The sequence below is a fragment of the Copadichromis virginalis genome, linkage group LG2, assembly GCF_057382275.1.
Source record: "Copadichromis virginalis isolate Kocher_CV1m ecotype Utaka linkage group LG2, C_Virginalis_male_GT1.1, whole genome shotgun sequence".
Lineage (NCBI taxonomy): Eukaryota > Metazoa > Chordata > Actinopteri > Cichliformes > Cichlidae > Copadichromis > Copadichromis virginalis.
Genome location: NC_140619.1, coordinates 6,132,150 through 6,154,952, shown reverse-complemented (window position 1 = coordinate 6,154,952; position 22,803 = coordinate 6,132,150). Strand labels below are relative to the sequence as shown.

Below are 22,803 nucleotides of genomic sequence, written 5' to 3'. Positions count from 1 at the left end.
CAAGTGCAGATTGTGCTGTCTTTTGAAGGGCAATAATTTTTGATAAGGTGAGAACTGTGAAATCAGATGGCATGACTCCATAACTGGCATGTGATTCTGAAGTGACTTATGGTTTTAATTGGTGATATCCTGTTACCTGTTTGGTATTTTTACTCACCTGTTGAGTTGGTTTTTGTTTTGTGTAAGACTTTGTAAAACTTTGTAAAACTTAGACTATTATTGGACGAATCTATTTCCTGATGATCAAAGATGCCTTTGAAGCACAATTTCCTCTAACGATTTGTTCATTTTTGATCAAGATAAGACTGCTAACTCAAACCAGTATTGATTTTCATATTGATTGCTCTCATTATCAGCTCTTCATTTATCTCTGTCTTCATTATAATGCTGCATTAAGCAAAGTTCAACTAGAAACTGCTTGACGGATCCTCAAGCACTGTAAGAGCTCAAATATGGCAAAGGATTATGACAAATAAATTAGAGTAGTGCAGCATTTTCAAAAAGACCAGATTTAGGCATTAAACACTATCACATTTACAAAGAAATGTCCTACAAAAAAGCATAATTTTAAAGTTTTAAAATGTCAGTTATTTATTTATTTATTTGCAATGATTATTAATTAAATTAAATAGTCAAAATTACAATGTACTGTAAAAATTGGATCAGAGTGAGAGAGAAATCAAGGGACAAAAAAAAAAGACATTTTAATCTTGCCTTGGAGCGAAGACTGATATTCTATTCAAAAGACTGAAAATATTTTACTTTTTCTCTGCAGTAGTGACATTTAAATACCTTGTGCAATACTTTTTGTAAATAGTCAACAGTGCAATAGACTCAATACTTGAAATGTGCAATTCACTTGTATTTTTATTTTTTATTCCTATTTATTCTATTTATCCCCTTTGTATATTTTATTTATATTTGTCTCTGTATTTATATATGTGTGTGTGTGTGTGTGTGTGTGTGTGTGTGTGTATATATATATATAACAGTTCTGTAACTGTAACTTTGGTCGTTGCTGTGCTTTTTTTGGAAGTCGAATTTCCCAGAGGAACCCACCCGAGGGATTAATAAAGTTCTATCTTATCTTACCTTATCTTATCTTAAAAATAATAATTAAAAAAAATCTGTAAAGCCATATAATCATGTATTTACTGCAGACGTCTTCTAGTTTAAGCTTGGTAAGGGGTGCCTGAGGCAGCCTCCGAAATCGACTTTCTTCAGCCTAAATCCTGGCCACACATGACTGTTCATGTGTTAATTTCAGTTACAAGTTGTCAGTTATTGTACGTATAGAAAGCAGCTTTGAGCTTGAAGCCAAGGGATGCCAAATACCCAGATGGTCAGCGAGTTATTCAAGTTGAAAGATGTTATCCCTTCGGAGAAGCTATCCACTTTAGCTCTATCAGCCACTGACTTGTGTTTTATCTCTTGTATTCTAGCTCAGTCAGATTATAAAGTGTTTTGTAACTAGAGTTCAGTGTCCATGAACACTCCAAGCTCAGAAAAGCTAAATCAGTACAAAAGGCAATGTGAATGTTTCTATTTAATCCTTTAAAGGGCTGTTTACAACATGATGTAAACCCACAAGTCGCTGAGCATAATTTGAGTTTCTACAACATTGCATCATTTCTTTAATCTGCCCTGTTGGGGTAGAAAACAGTGAATTCTGCACAGCTATGCAAATTATGCAAAATAATATTTATACTTTGAGAGTAAGTTTATTTTGTAAGACTATTTTGGTATTTCTTTGTGTTTATATCGTATTCTGTTCCATCAACGTAGTAATTTACTCTGGACAAATACAGATAAATTAGTTAAATGGACTACTAAATAGTTACTCCATCCATCCCTTATCTGGATCCTGGTTTTTGTCTAAGATGATATGCTCAGACTTTCTTCTTCATAGCTGATGAGCTCCCACATCTTCTGGACAAACATGTTCCCAATCCAGCTAAGAAACAATTTATTTCTCCACCCTCTCCTGAGTCTGCCCCAGGGCCTTGTTCTTGTCCGACATGTCGAGAATACTTCACCAGGAGGTGACCAGGGCCCTGTTTCAGGAAGCCGGTTTGGAAAACTCAGAGTGAAAAACGACACTCACGGTTGAGTAACCCCGAACTGTCCAACTCGGAATATTCGGTTTCAGAAAGGCTGATAACAATTAGTTCAGTCAACGCGGAGTTGCTTTAACCCCAAGTCAAGCGCGCGGACGAGGATACATAAAGCCCTGATAAGCGGAGCACAGATTAAGCGAGTCACCATGGAGACGGAGGGAAAGAAGGCGCGGTCAATGTATTTCACAGCGCTTGAGGCCGAAATTCTGATGGCAGCATATGCCGATAACATGCAAATTCCGCGGAAAAAAGTAACACAGCCACAGCTGCAAAAGCATGCATGGCAAAACATAGCCGACAGAGTCAATGCGTGAGTGTTAATTTAAACATTGATCGAGGGATTTCCACCCATTTAACACGTTATTTTATCATATGTTATTTTATTTGTTATTTTATACATTTTATTTTGTGATGTGAGCGCAGGTGCAACCCAACAGGCCCCAAACGTTCCTGGCAGCAAGTAAAAATGAAATATAAAAATATAGTCCAAACAGGTAAGGTGTAATTGTATTATGAGCCATAGTGCTTGGTCTGTTTGTCCGATGTAAATCAATTGCAGTTAGAGGCTACATTAATTTTCTGTCTGTAAGCACTTATTGAAATTATCTGAGCACATTACAAGTACATATTTGCTTACTCTGTATGCTCAAATGTGACCCGTTATAGCCAACAGAAAAAAAGCGGAGGCCCGAAAAACAGGTGGGGGTCCTCCACCACCATCACTCACAGAGGCTGAGCAGTTGGCCCTCAGCCAAAACAGTGGGCGCCCTGTGGCCGAAGGCATCTCTGCGGGGACATCCTCTGAGTCAATAACCCCGCAAGACACAAGTGCCTACATAGGGGGTAAATTCAAAATAATACATGATGTGCATACATCCTTTCTTCACAGTCACCTTTGCAGTGCTACTCATTCATTTGATAAACTCTTTACCATAATGGATTATTTTGTAGTGAAGTTATTTTCCTACTGATTTTGCCTTCCCTCAGTCTTGGTTGTCTTTGAGAGCATAATGACAATGAAGTGTAAGGTGATTGGTATGTTTGTTAATTGCCATTTGGTCCCTTGTAAGTTATAAGTGACCTGTATAAACCTCATATTCTAACAGTTGATGGTGATGGTGTACTGCATCTGGTGCAGCCTCCTGTTGAGCCAGACCAACATGCAGTTGTGAGTAATACTCCACAGATTATATGAGGTTACAGTAGAACAGCAATGTTGTTTATTTCTTTACTACAGGAAAATAATGAAGAAACATTGACAGCTGTTACAGAGGAGGAAGCAACAGAGACACTTTATGAGGTTTACATCTTTTAATACTTTGTGTACAGGAAATACAGGCGACCAATAAAGCCAGTTGAACAAAAAATCTGTTTATTCTTCTTTCAACATGTTGAGGTGATGGGTCAAAAGAAATGATTGTGACATATGGTGTCTCTGACTGCTCTTCCATCTTGTATGTCCGTGGGAGGGTCAGGATGTTCATGGTTTGGATCACTGCTGATGTTTGGTTCAGAAGGACAGTGTTCTCCTCTAATTGTGGCAATGTTGTGAAGAATCACACATGCCACAATAATGTCACATGCCCTTTCTGGGGTGACCCTGAGTCTTTGCAGGCACTGGAACCGGGCCTTAAGCATTCCGATAGTCATTTCAATTCTGGCTCTTGTCCTGCAATTAGCCAGATTATATCACTGCTGTGGGCCCGGTTCAGGGTCAGGGTAAGGGGTAAGCAAATAGGGTAAACATGGATACCCCCTATCACCAAGCAAGTAGCCAGTGAACTCTCCTAAGACAGAAGGGTACACTTCAGTTCAAATGTCCCTGAAGCAATTGGTCTTTATATATTTTAAAGTATTCTCAACTCACCATGTCCAAATTTTGTGCTCAGTGTACATTCACGGAATATTTGTGAGTCATGGACAGAGCCTGGCCACTTGGCTTCCACATTTGTGATAATGTTGGCAGCATCACATATGATCTTCACAGTGCAGAGAACACAAATTAGCATCCATTACTATAATGAAATAATTTGTTAGTTTGACATGCTACAGGGAACTATGTACCTGCACATTAATGCTGTGGAAAGACTTCCTGTTCACATAGTCTCCTTCATTTACTGAAGGAGCAATGATTGGAATGTGAGTACCATCTGTACAGCCAATCACACCTGGGAACCCTGAAAATAAATGTGCAATTTAAGTAGTAGTCCAAGTATCACCACATCATACATTAAGTTTTGGTCATCCTGATACCTGCAATTTTGTGGCATCCCTCTTTGATGAATCTTGTGGGTCTATGACCGGGGAACACCACAAACGAGTGCAGGAGACGTTTCAGTGCAACTGTAACATTCCTGACTACCCGACAGACGGTAGCCTTGGAAACGTGCTCAGCGTCACCAATATTATACAGAAAGCTCCCGTTTGCAAGAAACCGAAGTGCAATACAAATAATATGTAATGAACTGAGAGCATGTCCGCGATGTGTCACATGCGCAATATATGGCCTGAGGATGTTATCCAAATAAATTATAGATTGTGCTGAGAAACGGTAACGTTCGCACAGAAAATCATCAGGAAATGATAAAATGTCCAAACGCGCTCTGATCACTCTCTCCCGGCGGAGAGCTCTGCGGAGAATTTGGGCTTCACGATCTACTGGCTCTTCAAGGAAGTGGCACGCCATGTCCGACACTTCCTACTGTCAGGTTTCCGACAAAGGGGCGGAGACAGTCAGGGTTAGTTGTAGTAAACCTGCTAGGGGGCAGGTTAGCTTCACGGAGTGTGTCGTCATAGTGACTCACTCAGGCTGCAGCTGAACTCGCTTTGTGAAACCGAAAACCCAGAGTTTTCGTTAACTCAGGGTATACTTACTCAGAGTTTGCACTAAACCGGCTTCCTGAAACAGGGCCCAGGAAGCATCCTGGTCAAACCACATTCAAGTTTTTGATCCAGCCATCGTGAGAGCTGTACTCTGCTTGGCCTGCTAGTACCAGTTACCAGTCCCACAAGCGAAGCAATCTCCCAACAACTCTGTTGTCCACCATTTGGTTCAAACACAAGATTGTTAAGTGTATATATTGATATATGTGGTGCAGCATGGTCACGTGTGTACTGGTAAATAAAAACAAGATGCTGAAAAGCATGAATGTGTGGATGGGTCTGCCGTGGAGTTAATACAGTGGTGCCGAAACCCAGGACAGGAGCACGGCAGACCCAGGACTGGGCCAGACAGGGAAGGAGCTGGCCCAAATGGTGGACTGCAGGACCAGATTGAGTGCCGCAGGCAGATGATCGAGAGGCTGGCAGCTCAGATCGGTTCCCGGTGACACAATCGCCACCCCCATCCGCGACCCTTGACTGCACGGCACCTGTGCCAACCTCCAGGGTGAGACCAGCCAGGACGCAGCCTGCCTTCGCACCCATCCCCACTCCTCGGGCAGGAGCAGCTGGTGCCCGGGGCCTGCACCCGTTCCTCCTCCCAAGAGGAGGGCCGCTGAACAACCGACAGGCCCACCACCGGCTCATATACGTCACCAGCCGGAGTTGGAGGAGGAGGCACGCAAGGGTCCTGCCAAGCCTGAGGAGTTATCATTATATATAATAAGTGTCAAAACTTAGTGTTAAAGGTGCAGAGGAGGTCATCAAATGTCATCTTTATGGGGGAAAGAGTTAAGCCACAGTTTTGTGTAGTTCGCACAACTAGTTACTCCATTGCTGTATAGTCTCAGCCAGTGTTGGGTGTAACGTGTTACTAAGTAACACATTACTTTAATTAAATTACTTTTGCACTGAAAAAGTAGAGTAACTGATTACTGTTCATTTTTAGGTATTTTAATTACAGTTACTTACAATGTACTTGCGTTACATTATCAAATAATTAAACTCGCTGAATATCATTATTTAATTTCAATAATTTGTCTTCTAAACGTAGAAGTAAACTCTGCCACTTTAACATCGCTGTAGTGCAGGTGCATGTCATTTCGCGCCAGTTTGCTGCATAGTCGTATTCTAAAGCGGAAGATGTCGGACTCGGCTGAAGCGAGAAATGGACATATTCCCGTCTCTACTTTTCTGAAACAAGCAGACAAGAACATTACAGTAATATGTAAGCTATGTCCTGGGGAGAAAAAACTATCGGCCGTTGTTAATAGCACGAATCTACTGAAGCGCCTGACACGAGAGCATAGACGACATAGACATAGTAACATGGTCCACTTATATTCAATGTTAGCAGCATCCGTCATAATATTGTTGAGGCTGTGTTAGAGGTAAGAGTTGAAGACCTGCAAAACTAGGGCTTCACACACCTGAACTACATGCTTTGGCACATCTGGTTGACAGCTTCCTTTCCTGCTAACAGGTGGTCAAAAGCTGTCACCTTGTCCAAAACATACAATATGACAGAAGACCTGATAGTACAATACAATTTAAAAATTTTGTTCTGGGACGTCTGCCTTTGATTGTGACCCAATGCAAAATGTAACCATGTTTCTCCCATGGGGGATGGACCCACAGGAGAACACATGTGGCTCATTTAGACTTAGCCTAACCTGCATGGGATAAAGCCCAGCTACCAGACACTTGCAAAGAAGCGCCTTTCTAAGCCTTGGCTCCAGAGAGCATTATGTTCTGACACCTGCAGCAGAATGTCAATGCAATGTTCATGTGTGTATTGGTTATGCAGAAAGAAATGACAGACAACTTAGTTTGCTAAATAAACAGCAGACTTTCTACTAACCCAGTAAGCACAAAGAGCAGCAAATAATAATAATAATAATAATAATGGATACTTTATTGATCCCCATGGGGAAATTACTTGTTTTTCTCTGCATTTGACCCATTCACTCAGTGAAGCAGTGGGCAGCCCACTAAGCAGGCGCCCGGGGAGCAGTGTGTAGGGACGGTACCTTGCTCAGGGGTACCTCAGGGTAGCCGTTAAGTGGATTCGAACCGCCGACCTTCCGATCATGGGGCGACCACTTTACCTACTGAGCTATCCCTGCCCCTATAATAAACTAAACTATATAAATAAACTATAAAATAGGGCAAGCTTAAATTTCACAGCAGAGTGATAAGTATAATCGCCACACTTAAAACATCATTGTTTCTTACTAAAAATGATCCACAATATTTATTAAGGTCTTATATAATTGACTAATCGTGAGACACTCCTTCTCCACCCCTGCCCCAAGTAAAGTAACTCACATTTTTCACAGTGCATCATCAGGGTCAGGTCATTTTCATAATGCCAGTAGTTGACTGGAACTCTTTTCAAGCATGCATAGTTTTGGGCAATCTATTCTAAAGTTTACAGTCTAAAGATTACAGTTACCAAACATAAAGCAGATATGCTTACCTGCATTTTACCTGAGTTGAGCAACATTCAGATTGTATATTCAGATATAGTAAATTCAGATTGGCAAACGTACTGAGTTACTGGGGTTATATTTTTGTTTACTAAAACATGACTCTGAAGAATATATTTTTCCTTTTTCACAATAGTAACTCAGCAGACACTAGGGATGTGAATTGAGTTCAATTCCTTGGAACTGTTAGTCAGCTGGCATATCGATCCCACTTATTGGTTCCGGTTGAACTTGCATTACAATCAGCTGATTTTAGTTTATGTGGAAGAGGAGGAAAATAATGGCACAGTCTGCATAGTGGATATGGGCTTTACTTTTTCTAATGCACAAAAGTACAAGAGCACGACAAGGAAAAGCAAACTTCAGGACAGAAAGAACCACATAATGCTGCTAACACAACTTCAGCTCTTTGCAAGCATCTGCACAGACAGCATGCTAAAGTTAAGCTAGCCGAGAACCCAGAGTGATGGTAAAGCTGAGTTAATGCTGACCCCAGCCCAGCAAACAGACCCTGAACTTCTTTATGGAGAATTGTGAAAGTAGAGAGTAGTAAAACAAGTTACTTTCTCATGGGCGTAATCATGTACTGCATTACTTAAAATTAAAAAAAAAAAAAAAAAAAAGAGTTCTGAGTAATATGTATAATACTTTTTTTGAGTTACAACCCCAACAGTGATCAGAACAAAAGGGGGAAATACCTCTGGTGTGCCCAAACATTTGACCATACAGCATGCAAATACTGTGCACAAATAGTGACTCAGATATAGCAGAGCCGGGTCATAACATTTAGCAATAGTGGTGACTCTCAAAACAGAGCCAATAAGAATCAATAAGAGAATTTGCCAGGAATTGAAGTGATAAGCGATATTGATAGTGGAATTGGAATCGCTAAATCCTTATCAGTTCCCATCCATAGTGGACACTTGCGTCAAGTATACACAAGATGACAGAAAAAGCATTACAGTGTCTTTTGGGGTGTTCACAAAGGGCAATGTGACATACCAAACAGTTCTTTCTTTCTCACCACCCACTGAAAAAACAGATGGAGGGTTACTGGAACACTTCACCATCAGGCAGAGAATGTGCTAAGAAGCACTGAGGCAAAGGAGAAACATGAAAATGTCTCTGGAAAGCTGTGCAAAAAGATAAGCTTGAAAACTATCAATTTATTACCAAGGTGTTTATGAAACGCTGCAAACCAAACAATTCGCAAGCTCCCAAAATATATATACTTTATAATACAACAAGGAGCATGCTATACATACCTAAACTTAGTGGAGGCTGAACACCTGGTAAACAAGTATATGACCTTGATTTCTTGCATTTCTTTTTATAACTTGATGGAAATCCAAATGGTTAAGTGCATGAACATACACAGAAATGGAGAAGCAGAAAAAATGAGGGATTGCTATAATATATCGGTATGTTAGCCAAGCTTTGTAGCGTGATACACAGTTTAACTGAGCAAATGAAAATGTAAATGCTGTGTGTGGAAGTGAAACTTGAGAGAAAGGTGAATATGTATTTATTTTTTAATTAAACCATGTTCCTTAAACATATTACTGTAGCTAAAGCATGCACAGGTATTATTTTTTTATTACTAGAACCTGTTTTCATAGCATTACAATGCCTTTGTTTGATTCTCTTTTCAGATTCACGTTGTTCGCTCAAGAACATTCAATGACAGGACAGTTGTGTTTGGGTTCTGCATTAGAAAAAGTTTTAATTTGTAATATCTGTACCATAAAAACTGGTTACATTTCTTGGTTGAAAGTTTGCAAATTTCTTTAAATTCGTCCATCAAAAAAATGAATATCAGAATTTCCATTTGTAGAATACAACATTGATACCGCATCCACTCCAAACTATGTTTGCAATATTTCTTCAGACAAAACTTCAGTTCTTAGAAGAAAACTATAGATGTATGAATTATTATGAATTTCCACGTTTGATAAACCATGGAAGTGAAATTGGGAAAAATTGACTGAGTTACTTTGAACTTGGCCTTCAAAACAGATTAATTTGTGACTCATTATATGATCATGATGATACACACAAGCTAAAAAGCACAAACAGACTGATGCTCAATCAGACCAATAATTCAAATGGAGCCACTGCAGTTCAGAGAACAGTCACAATGATATGAAATAAGCAGGGAGAGGCAATCTGTGAAAGCACTATTTGAAGTCACTCAAAGGGACACATGCGACACCCTGCAGATACAAACACTGGACTTAGAGGAAAAAAATAAAAAATCTGACTGATAACGACCCCTTTTTTCAACCATCTGTCAGTCTCTCAAAGAAGACAGAATTACTTTAGAGGCTCCTCTACAGACTACGACTGAATGTGTTAAAATGAATTTGTTCAAGAGCTTTCAAAAGGTACAGAAGTATGATTTCAAACAACAGTTCTGACCTACATTGCTGCATGCAGCATTGGCCCTGAATTACAATTACACAGTAAAGTGGTGGCTCTCAGTCCTTAGTTCAGGTTCTCACGACATGGAGTCTTTAGTGGCTTTGATTCTAGTCATCTAATTATTTGCTACCTGTGATGCCAAGCACATGTAATTAGGTAATTGGTAGGACAAAGGAACTAGCTCCGCAGCATGGTAGCATGGGCAGGGATTGAAAATTACTTCAGAGGACATGCGTAACAATTCATTATTATTATTGTGCACACTTAAAAATCATAGGATCTTTAGAAGAGTTGTGGCTATCTCAAGAGAGCTACAGCATAAAAAGAGCATATATGCAGCTTTTGAATGCGTAAATGCTTAATTGGGCAAAGTGTTATTCTACACGCACAATGCTTTGAAGCAGACAGTTAATACAGTCAGTTAAAAAAAAAACTGAATCTGTGCAAGTTCTATCTCTCAGCAGGAGAGTGGGGACACTGACATTGATAACTCAAGACACTTTTAATCCTACCTGGAACTTTTGATTCATTTTGATCCGTTGTGTTACAATCAAATTGTATCAAAGACGTGCCTAAAATCAGATGTTCCATAGGGTGAACACTATTCGGTCTGCCTGCTCATATTAGACTCAATCTGATCTTCTCAAGAAGGATTAACCTGGTATCAGACCAGCAAACTGGAGCACTGGCATGAAAGTTTAACGAAATAAAAATCTAAATTAATTTGGAGTTTGCAACAAATGACGAATATGTCTAAATGATAGACTTACAGAGCTCAGGTTTTTGTTTCATGTGGCACCTTCCAGAAATGATGTTGAAATGATCCACCTCAGGATGATGTTTCAACTGAAGCTAATAAGCGATAAAATATTTCTGGGACCTGTTGCTAAAAAGGATAAGCTGTGGAACTTCACCAATTTCAAGTGTCCTCTTAAATTCTGCTCTTGCTCTTGACGAAGGCGGTCGCACTTTTCTCCTCTCCTCCTCCTCCTCCTCCTCTCCCTTAGCTTCCCTGCTTAGCCTCTTATGTCCTTGTCTAGTCTCGTGTTTTTTGTATTACTTTTCCCTGGAACACTCTCTCGCAGTCTGTTCTCTAAAACCTAAAAGAGGAATTATAGATTTGATCAACTGGTCCCTAAATGCAATTGACACCCCTTTCTCAATGAGAAGTTTGGGCTTGGGTGAGCCTGAGTGCTGAAGATATCTACCTATTCGGAACCATGATAACAGGGTCCTGGCTGATCGGAGCTGGCTTGGCCCTGACTTATCGAAGAATTAAGAAAGTGGAACCGGCTGTTCAAACCCCCACAAGGCTGCCCGCTGGGATTGGAACGATGGGAAGAGGCGTGAGTTTCTCAAAATGGGCTCATTGAGTGCAGCACGGATAAGATCTTGGAAAGGCTACAGCTGCCGTGAATACTGAGAATAAGATCTGTGAGTGCAGACTGGATAACTTGCGGCTCTCCAATGGGAGATTGAGAGACCAGTGTTGGACTGTAGAGCTGCTTTGAAATTCATATGAGCTGTTCGCACTAAAGTAAAAAGCACCATCACTTCATGCGGATACCCTTTCGGAGCCAGCTGCGGTCTCAAGGCTGGAGCCGAACAAAAACACCCTGATAACGACTGTGTTTAGTCTGTTCCTTCCCATTCCATGCAAGGCCACCTGGGTTGGCTGGAAGACTGTTTACTAGCCTAGCAGGGCGAAGGACATTGTCTCAGCTGAACTCTGGACACGCACACACATACATATACACTCATCCCCCCTCCCTTTCCAAACGCCTTCAATGCTTGTTCCCTCCTGGGAACACGGCGGGTCTGAGCCTGGATGGCTGCTGTGTTTGCTTCGGATTATTCCTCACCCCCCACCCGACCCTGTGGCTTGTCACGTGTTCCATACTGTTGTGCTGTGGACATTTATGTACTTTTTTGTGCAGAGGAGTTTTTTTTGGTTTTCTGTTCTCATGCTGTCCTCCCAGGAGCCCAGCATGAGTAGAGTTCTCCTTTTTTTTTCCTCTTGTACTTTCCCATTGTAGTGTATATTTCAGTGTTTTTTTTCTGTAACGCTACCGATCTCCGACCTGTATCCCCATGTGATGTCTGTGTTGTGTGTGTAAGGTCGGGGGGGGGGTGTCCTATTTCACTGCAGGGCAACCTGCAGGTGGCGAATAAAGCCTTGATTGATTGATTGAATTCAATTACTCACACTTAAAATACCTGTTGCATTGATGAGCATCTAGTATTCAAAAGTAGAAAAAATATATATAATTCAAATTGGGTATTTGTCTTGCTTGGTATAAGCAAGACAAATATCCACCATGGCTAATCACACATATTTTGCACCTCACTGCCAATTTAGGGTTTTATCAGCAAAAAGAGGAAGTAAAAAGAAATATGGAAAAAAAAATAATGGTAAAAGAAATCAAAGCACCCCTTGGCAACATTAGCTGCCTCGTGGGTAAAGTGTTACATTACACAGTGTTAACACATCACAGCACTGAATGCTAAGTTGTACTGCTGCCCAAACAAATACAAATACTTAAATAAGATTGTGGGTTCAGACACCGGGGGTCAGTGACTGCATTGGCATCGTTACTTTGAGTGGGGAAGTGACTGAACAATGTAACTACTGCACTTTAAGGTGTAATTATATATCCGACCATGTGCTAAAGAATGACCTTTGATGTAAGAGAGATGTACATGTACACACCAACCAATATGTCTCCCTCTGGAGATGCTGATGGTAAATGATTACAGAAATTCTAAGATAAGCTGGCAATGGCTTAGAGAAGTGGTGAATTTATTACAATGCAGCTGACTCACTAGTCAGCAAGCTTACTTACTATGTGTTCTTTGTCAGTAATTATCAATTGGATTGTTAGTGTGCATATCATGACTAACAAGACAATGCATGCTGAGAGCGACATGTTTGAGTCAATATTAGTCAGTTGTTAATTAATCACATTACAGAGGATGGCAAGGGCTTTACTATATTGCCAGTTTGTTCAAATTAAAGCAAAGTAATGATTTGCCTCACATTAACTGAGCAAAACCTCCAAATATCCACCCCAAAAAAGCTATTGGGGGAGAACTACTTTATTCTGAAAATGTAATTAAAATAAAAACAAATAAGAAAAGTAATGAGCTAAATATTATTATAATTTATTTATAACCCAGAGCATCAAAATTATTTTAACAGTTCCATTCCTTGTGATACCCCCAAATTAAATACTGGGTAAAAGATTAACAAACATATCCAAGGACAAGCAACAGAAGCATCATCAAACTGTACACTGAGCTTCATTGTAGCAATAGCCCATCAGTTTTGTTGTTGTTAATTCTTTCAAGATATTTCATCTTTTTGGAATTAAAATGATTTATTATTTATCCATCAGTGTACTGCTGCTGGTACAGATCTTCATTTGGCACTTACAACACCATCTCACAGCAACTCGTTAGATCACACTGAGGCACATTCATTAGTTAGAGGGTGCCATCAAGCACAATTACACACTGCGCATTCTTATTAACTTGGGGTATTAAGTGTTTAATGGAAATTAAATCTGAAATGTAAGAGTTGTTTTGGTTTGCTCCAATTACTTTTTATTGTTTTGCAATAAAGTTAGGGGGAACAAAATGATACTTGATTTAGCAGTGGCAAAAATTACTCGAGTTAAAACCCTTCATGATGTTACATTCCAGGGAATTTCACTGTGGCTGTAACAAAAAACAAATCCTACTAAAACAGCACCCTTCAATTAATCAGCTTCACATCTGCTTGTTACATATCAGTCTAATACCACTTTACAACTTGATTTGTTTATGGAGTAAGCTGTATTCCAGATGATATGTTTGTCATATTGTATATACGGCACATTGTTCTGATAGTAGTTATAAATGGGTACAATTTTTTTTTTCATGTGGGACTGGGAAGAGGTTGTTGCAATCAAGCCTAGAGCCCTTTGATGACACAATGTTTTCTCTGATAATCTCAACCTGACATTTCTCTGAGCCTTTTCCTGAAATATATACCAAACCCCCTCCCCAAAAAACCAAACAAACATTGTAACCCATTTTTATCCTCCTCACTTTGAGCCCATGTCCGCTACTTTTTGCACTCCCATGAGTTAAAACAACCGCTCCTCTTTCAGATGTCTGAATCTTTTGCTTTCATGTTCCACAAACTCTGACATACAGCTCTGACGTAATGTTTAAAAAACCCTCTCAAGCCCACAATAGAAGTGGAAGACTGTTTATACATCATCCGAGAGCTTCGAACAGCACTGTTAAGAGCAGATGGAAGAAAAATATTTATGTTAAGGTTTTGATTCTTGAGCTTTTATTCTCTCATTGCTCATATATTATTATTATTATTCATGTTACATTTTAAATTACACTCACAGGCCAATTTATTAGGCACACCATACTAGTACTGGGGCTGGATACCTAGCAGTACATGAATTATTTGTGGCATACATTCAAAAACGTACTGAAAACACTCCTCAGAGGTTTTAGTCTATAGAAACATGATAGTATGATACAGTTGCTATGCATATGTTGGTTGCACATCCATGATACAAATCCATGAGGAAACTGAGTGCAGTGAACTCACTAACATGTTTGAGAAACCAGTTTCTTATGGACTCAAATAAGTTTTGCTGGAAAACTGAATATGGAACAAGCAAAGCTTAATACTAAACAATATATATATATTAGTTGTATAATACCAGTAGGTCAGCTCTAATAGTAATTTGGTATGGCTTCGCGGGCCAAATGTAATTAGGCTGCGGGCCAAATTTGGCCCACGGGCCAGAGTTTGACACCTATGCTTTAGGGAATAAACCCTTTGTTACATAGCCAGATTAAATTACGAGAGGAAGTTTAACATTTGTGTAAAACAAGACACACATACAAAAAGTTATGTTTTTGTTGCTTATTTGTCAATACGTTATTTGTCTATTAGCTGGTACTGTTTAATGTCTGCCTAGGAACAGAAACTGAAATTCATTTGTTAAAATGTGGTGACACTGGTGGAAAATATTACTTTAACCTCTACCTGATGCGTATCCTAATGGGTTGGATAGACCGTTTATATCCTAAGTAAATATTTTGATGATGAGATTGTGTCTTAACTGTGTTTTTTCCCCAATGGCATGCCAGCCACAAGAGTCCCCAGGGTTCCTAAGTGCCTTTTAAAGGTGATAGCACCAAGTGATTGAAGAGGGGATTGAATAGATTAGTTTTCATTGTGGTTGTAGGTGGTAGGCCTAGTGGGAAAATATTTTATTTAATAATTGACAGTATTTTTACAATATTGGTTTGATGTTAACAAAGGTTATTAAATAAGATGCCTGTCTAGTTATTAGTTTAGTTTAGCATGTAACCCCAGATAATGGTGTAACTTGAGGACCAATTAGCTGCAGTCTATAAAAGGCCGCCAGTAAACGTCAGAGGCTGCTGGGACCATGTCCCACCACTGGACTACATTGTTTTAGTTTGTGTTCTGTTTTTAGCATTTGTTACTGTTGGCGAATAAACATGTGGTTGGTCTGCACCTCATCTCTTCCTCAAGCCACCTATTTTAAGCTAGGAGCTATCCTAACAGCTCTGTAGACATGCAGAGAAAAGCAGCATGGTCAGATAAGGCATCCTGCATATTTTCTGGTTAGGTGAGTGCATTTGTTGCACTAAGAGAACTAGGCCTTAATGCTTGACCCCTTTAGAGACAATGTGGCATTTGTTTTGCATAGTCTGGCCCCTCAGATGGGGACAAGCAGACAAAGGAAGGGCCACTGCAAGTTAATGCACAATTCAGAGTAATAGTCTATACCATATAATGAAGTTTATGATAACAGCCATTTGTATCAAAAGTCCCTCATTTTCAGAGCCTCACAAATGGACAAACTAACATGATATTGAATGTTAGGTTTATTTTTAAAATTCCCATGTAAGTCGTCTGCAGTTAATGACTTGAGACTGTTAGGATCGCTGGGTTTGGATCCTGCATTTTGAGTTTTATTTCGGACTCATGAATTCTCTTGGAGTTATGTAATAATTGATGTTCAAGCTCTATATTAGTTAGTCTCGAGTTTAATTTTCCTACTACCTGAGTTTTGTTATCTACATTTCTAGTTCTTATTTCCTTGTTTTTATGTAGTCAGTTACCTTTTGTGTCCATGAAACTGCTTGACAATTGTTTTGAGCCTCTACAAATAAAGGACTATATATACAAATACCTGTGATTCCTGATCAGTTAATGCAGTACTTTTGATACCAAAATAAAAGCAACAAATGAGTGAATATGTTTTGAAGAGTGTTCAGAGTTCCCAAACCTAAAATTACAATAAAGAGTGAAATAAATGCCAAAGTTCACTGAAGCTATTCTTGTAGCTCATTATAGTTCAGCACACTTGAAGGCCATACTGAAAGGATGAGTGTAGATGAAAACTGCAGTGTATTCACTGCAAAGCATAATCACAAATTCATTGAAAATGCCATCAAATTGATTACAATGATTTTACTCCTTATGTCAGTTAGGTACACACAGTAACTATGCTGTGGTCTTCAACATTATAAAGAAAAGAATGAGTCTGCTTTGGGTATCATTGTGCTCTAAAATTGAATTAGATGGCCCTGCTTCTGGGAGTAGGAACCATATTTGTTTGTGGAAGATAATAAAACAAGACTCTGAAGGTTTTATTTTTAATATAAGAAAATAAAAGAAAATAAAGAAAACAAAAAGGAACATTATGGGATTATCTGCATTAATGTAAAACAAATCTCTTGGAATACAGTGAGAGCATCATCTGAGTCACCATTATTAAGAAAAATGGTCTATTTTAACTAACAGCACACAAATCCTGTTATGGATCCTATGGATTATTCAAATATTCAGCGTCACACTGAAAAAAGTATGTGAACACTTGTTTATTGCAGGCACAGGACAAGTCAAAGTAAGGCACTTAGACACGGATGCATAAACACATTTTTAATAACTCAGGGACCTAGTGAAACAGTCATACTTGATGTCACTTCTTTAGATGCTATTGGTTTTGAAGAGGGATCGACTTCACTTGTCATAATTAACCATAATTACAGACAAAATTAAAAGTAAAGTTATGAAGTGTTGGACTGCCATTTATACAAAGCCTTTCTGAAAACTTAAAGCACTTTATAATACAAGCCCAATTCAACCACACATGTATACAGTATTCTATACCCCTAAGCATTTTAGCTATCTATTTAGACCTAGCATTTAACCTATAATGAATGTCTTTGGTCTGTGGGAGGAAGCTGGAGTATGAAGAGGAAACCCACACATGCACAGGGGAGCATGAAAACTCCATACAGAAAAGCCCCAGCCAACCACGTTGTTCAAACAACGGACTATTTAGATGTTAGGTGACCATGCTAACTGCTGAACAAAGAATCAAGTCAATAATATTTGGACCCAGTTACACACACAAAATACATTTAAATCTGTGTCCATGTCTTAAAATTTATCCTGCATCTTCTGGCCTTCTAAGGTTTACTTTTATTTTTCTTCACTTAGCAGTTCTTGGTTGCATGTTTCTTTTTTCTGCAACAGACCAAACATGGAAGTAAAACCTTGCTCCATCCATCCATCCATCCATCCACTTCCGCTTATCCTTGTCAGGGTTGCGGAGGGCTGGAGCCTATCACAGCTGTCTTAGGACGAGAGGCAGGATACACCCTGGACATGTTGCCAGTCTCTCACATGGCTAACACATAGAGACAGGTAACCATTCGCACTCACATTCACACTCAAAGTTTTTATTAAAAAAAAATGTATCTCAAAAGCACAATTCTATTTAGAAAGAACTGTTTTTCATCAACAACTCTGTACTCACCAGTCAGAGGTCCTTTCTGGGCTTATTTTAAATTATGGGACATATATGTGTTTTGCTAAAGTTTATGTTTTTAGTTTTGGCTTTGTTGCCATCTGTTTTTAGCCTCAGGCAGTCAATCAGTCAGTCAATTTAATTATTTCTGTCATGGTCCTGGGCCATGTGGGCCCAGTATTCTTAGTTTTTTGTATTCTCGTATTTCGTTCCTTATTTAGGCCATGTCTTCTGAGTTGCCCTGTTGTGTTGTTCCCTAAGTGTTTTTCCCTTCATGGCTCTCTCCCCCCTGTGTGCCCTCTATGTATTGATGAGCCCTCGTCTCCCTTTGTGGTTGTTTCATGTTTCCCCAGCCCGTTATGTCTGTGTTTTCCCCGTGCTCTCTCTCCTCCTGTCGGAACCTCTGTGCCTCTACATGTCATGTTCAGTTCACCCTGCCCTGTCTCGTTATGATTATCAGTGTCACCTGTGTTCCCCGTGTGTGCCCACTTTCCTCGTTTACCCTCTGTGTATTTCTGTCTGAGTCTCCCTCTGTTCGGCGTCGTGTTCTCCCTCATGTTGTGTGGATCTCCCTGTGTCTCTCTGCGTATGTTAGTTTACTTTTCCCAGTTTAGTTTTGTATTTCCTATGTTCTGCCATTCCAGCATTAAAGCTGTGATTTTGAGTTCATCCCCGTGTCTGTGAGTTTTGCGTTTGGGTCCTCCTCCTGCCTGCCACACAGCGATCCATGACAATTTCATATCCAGCACAGTTATCATTGTGCGCTAGCTGTAGATCTAAACCCTATACTGGAGCAAAGGCTCTTTCCTTTTGAAACTATTCCCGTGTGATCACATATTTTGGATTTCCAGTGGAAATGAAGCTAGCAGAGGAATTGTCATACAAGGAAAGACTTCAGGTGATCCAGTAGAGCTGATCTCAGGAAATGAAGAAAACCTGAATAATTAATCTTTTATTTTTACAAATAACAGATAACTTTTTGTTGTCTCTAATTTAGTTTTTCAATGTATATATTTTGTTTCAGGAATAAACAGCTTATAATGCAGCTCACTTAAATGCTTGTTTATCATCTTTATGTATGATCAGTGTCTCCGCATGCAACTCTGTATGCATTATAGGGAAGTTAATGATTATAACCTATTGTAGATCTGATTGTCACCTTCGCCTAGAGATGGATTTAGGGAGTGAAAAAGAGTTCCAGTCATTAAGTGTACCAGTGTTGCTGTATACTAAGTAACAAGGATTAAAAAAAAACCCCCCAAAACTAAATACTTAATATTTTATGGATGTATAGACACTTGAGCTTAAGGGTCTAAAGTACAGTACTGTTTTAAAATGAACAAATGTTTTATATTTGTCTAATGAATTTCTATTTATGATAACTTCTGTAAAAAAAAAAAAAAGATGATATACTGGTAAATAAGCAGAACAGTTTTATTTTTTCAGTTGATTTTTCTATGTACTATATAAACAAATTCAAATATTTCCAACTTTACCTTAGTATAGTAATGTTAACTTTACATTCCATTGGGGAATGTATGTAAATGTAAACTTGGTGAAATGGCCTGGTTTTACATGGTGGTATTGTACTTGAAAAAATAGCAAACAAAAGAAAAGATCAATTTAGAAGCTTGGAATATTTCCAGTGATGTTGTTGACGAAATATGGATATGGCTGTGCTTGTGATACCTAAACCAGTAACAATAACAACTGGTTACTACTGGACTGGACATCAAACTTATGACAAAGATGACAAATGTCTAAAAATTAGAAAATGAAAATGTGTGTAATTGGAAAAGTATGGCATAGTGTTTATTCAATTCTCTGGATGGCATGTTGTCTTTCATTTTCCTCCTTTGTTTTGCTTTTGTACTGATAACCATTAGATGGCAAAACATGTTCCAATAGTAACAAGATAAATGAAATATAAGGCAGAGACCAATCCAAGATATTGACTAAATTCTAAGGTAAGTGAAAGAGCTTGTGGCCTTATGGTTAGGGTCTCATCAGGGCTGTAGGTTACCTTGAATGTAATATTGTCGGGTGATTTGTTTTAAATTAATTAATTATTTTAATTATTCACATTTTTCTGCTTTATTCAGAGAAAAAGGTTCAGCTTTATTTTAATTTTTTATTTTATTAAATGCTTATTCTTATGTTAGTAAATTACATTGGCCTGCAAGTTTTGTTTGCTTTGATAATTACAAAAACAAATAAAAGCCCACAAGTGGACAAAGATCTATAAATCACTCACTGGATTGTAACATATGTGACAGAACACTTCAATCCATTGACTTGGGGTCAAGGTATTTAAGGGAGCACATGATGTTAAGGCCAGTGCAGTGGTGCAGTAATGGTGCATGCACTTGAATGGGTTCTCTCTGGCTACTCTGGCTTCTTCCCATAGTCCATAGACATACTAGTTAGGTTAACTGATCATTTTTAAATGAACCATAAGAATCTTAGAGTATTTATCTCCAGTCCCTATCGACCCTGACTGCTGGATAAGAAAACAGATGTCACGCTTTTCTCTATAGATTCTTGTCTCAGCCTAAAGTCAGAATTTTTGTCACAGTACCTCATTCTATTCAGCTGACTAGTCTTTGACAGATAAGTCAAGTGGATATATTGTTTCCGTAAAAGAGCTGTTGCTTAGAAAACATGGCTTAAAAGTATTGGCTTTTAGACTAATTTAATCCTCTGAGCTGCTTCATAAACGTGGATCCAGCTTTGCATTTTCTTTCCTAATGATGCTTATCCTTATGTCATCGGACACTGTTACAGCCTCTCGTGTACGAATGGTTTCAGTTAAAATACTGCTGACAGGCCTACCATAAGAAGCTTTGGATTTCTGAAATCCAAAGCTTCTTTTTTGAAATTTGCCAATAATTGTCTAGATCTATGCTATTTGAGGATGCTTTTTCACAAACCAGGGTACACTGCTTTGATGTGCCTATGGGCTACTGAAATGGGAATTTATTCAGTGACAATATCCATTGCTCCCTATTGAAATTCACAGGAACAGAGTTATTATGTTGGATAATCTAGGGCAAAATGAACAAATAAATGTGTGTGATATAACATGTTGTTTAATTATAGCATTGATGGTAGATTGTGTAGTTTTGGAAAATACAGTGCATCTGCCGGAAACACGTGTTTTTCGAGACTTCACAGCAGAGGAATTGATCTGTAACATATTGACTAGACACTAACACTAACACAGGTACCAGAGAAAGGTTCACGCTATTGAAGCATCTAGCTGGCAGCCAGGCCAAGCCTTTTTTACTACATTAGATGTATATGTCTGAATACATTCAGGTCTGGCCCTGAGTCACGTTTATGTTTGGCTGATATGTCTCTGACAGTTCATCCTCTCTGTCCTACTGCTGCAAGCCTAAGGGATGAAAAATCAGAAAGACCCATGATAACTTCTTATCTTTTGTAACCAAAGGTGCCAGCAGAGAGACTGATGGAGAGTTAACCAGCCAGGGGCAGTGATCAAGGAGAAAAGTAAAGTAAGTATGATCGTGTTACAGGAACTCCACTGCTCTGGAAGAGCAGTCAGAGGCAATGGGTGGGTGAAAGAAGAAGGATTATAGACTTTAATATTTCACATCTACTCTGATCATTTCAAATAGATTTTTAAACAGGAAAATACTGAGAATTATCTTGAATGAGTAGCATCCCTGAATGAGAAAATAGCAAATTGCTATTTTGTAAAATGATATAAAGTAAGTTGTTCTGATAAAAATATTCATTCTCTTTCTAAAATAATAATAGAAAAACCCCCAGTAAGACAGTACTTTACACCAATGTCCATGTGGGTTAAAAAAAAAAAGATCTTGCAAACTCCTGGAAATAATATCTGCAAAAAACCAAATGTCAGCACATCTCAGCAACTGAGCAGCTGCTACCCTATAAATTATAGTAACCCTTCCCCATCGCCCCAACTGGAAAGATACTTTGGCTAGCAGCAGAGAAAGAAGGCAAAGCCATTCCTGTGAAAGATGACATGAATCAACTGCCAGCAGAGAGGGCTTTTGGTTCGGTGAAGGCTTAGAAGGGAAAAAGCAAAAATGTAACCAGTGGCAACTTTTCACTTCTCTTCACCTTGCTTAAAAGATTAATGACAGAAATTCTTGAGCAGGTGATTGTGCATGGCAGTCTGGAGCTGCTCAGCACCAGGATATTTTCAGTCAGCATGGCTCTCACGACGTCAGACACACAGAATGTCAGAATGTGGAAGTCATTTAATTCTACACATGACAGCGAGGACAGGAAATGTTCTTAGAGATGACAGTAAGTGATGGATTGTTGTAATATTTTGCTTCTCACATGTGAAGCAAAATATTCTCACATGCACGTAACATTTTGAATTGTGTGTCATGCATTTATTAGGTTTATTGTTCTTATACAAAACCAAAATTCATTTGAGCCATTTTTTGAGGGACAGACTACAAGTATATTTCAGACCATAGGGTGCACCAGATTATAAGGTGCACTGTTGATTTTTGAAAACATTAAAGGATTTTTAGTGTGCCTTATAGTGCAAAAAATACAGTAGTTTAGACTTTTTCATCAAATCTGATAAATCGTCTTTTATTGAAAATCTCCTCTACAATGGAGTTCAAATAAACCTGTGCTAAGTAACCAACCAAAGGGGTCATATGCTTGTTTTGTTGTCCTGTCTGTTCTCTTTTGCTTTTGATTGTGTCTTCTTCTGTGACCCAGAAACTATTTTGTCATCACTGAGGAGCTTCCAGTACTTTAAATCTATCCATTTATTTTGTGGGTAGAATGGAAAGAGGCATGTAAAGCCTTGGTAAAAAGAAAGAACACTGTGCCAATTCTAAAATTTAACATATCAGAACATAATAATAAACACATGATGTTAACTCTGTGCACATGCATAAACTGGCATGCAGTCTGTTTTGGTTTTTCCAGCTTTTTTCTCCTTACTTTAACTTTAGGATTAATGAGCTATTCTGATTCTGATGTTTTCCACATTGTAATTGTTTATTTAACAAAAGTAAG

The 22,803-nt window shown here is 38.8% G+C and overlaps 1 protein-coding gene and 1 long non-coding RNA gene across 2 annotated transcripts in view; both read right to left on the bottom strand.

The window, feature by feature from the left end:
• Nucleotides 1-22,803, bottom strand: part of rxfp1 (relaxin family peptide receptor 1) — an 88,148-nt gene that overhangs the window by 31,367 nt on the left and 33,978 nt on the right. The window lies entirely within an intron of this gene.
• LOC146716880 (uncharacterized) lies at nt 3,473-5,020 on the bottom strand. The gene is made up of 2 exons (XR_014922409.1): nt 3,985-5,020; nt 3,473-3,904 (listed from the first exon to the last, which is right to left on the bottom strand). It is a non-coding gene; the product is annotated as an uncharacterized LOC146716880 (long non-coding RNA).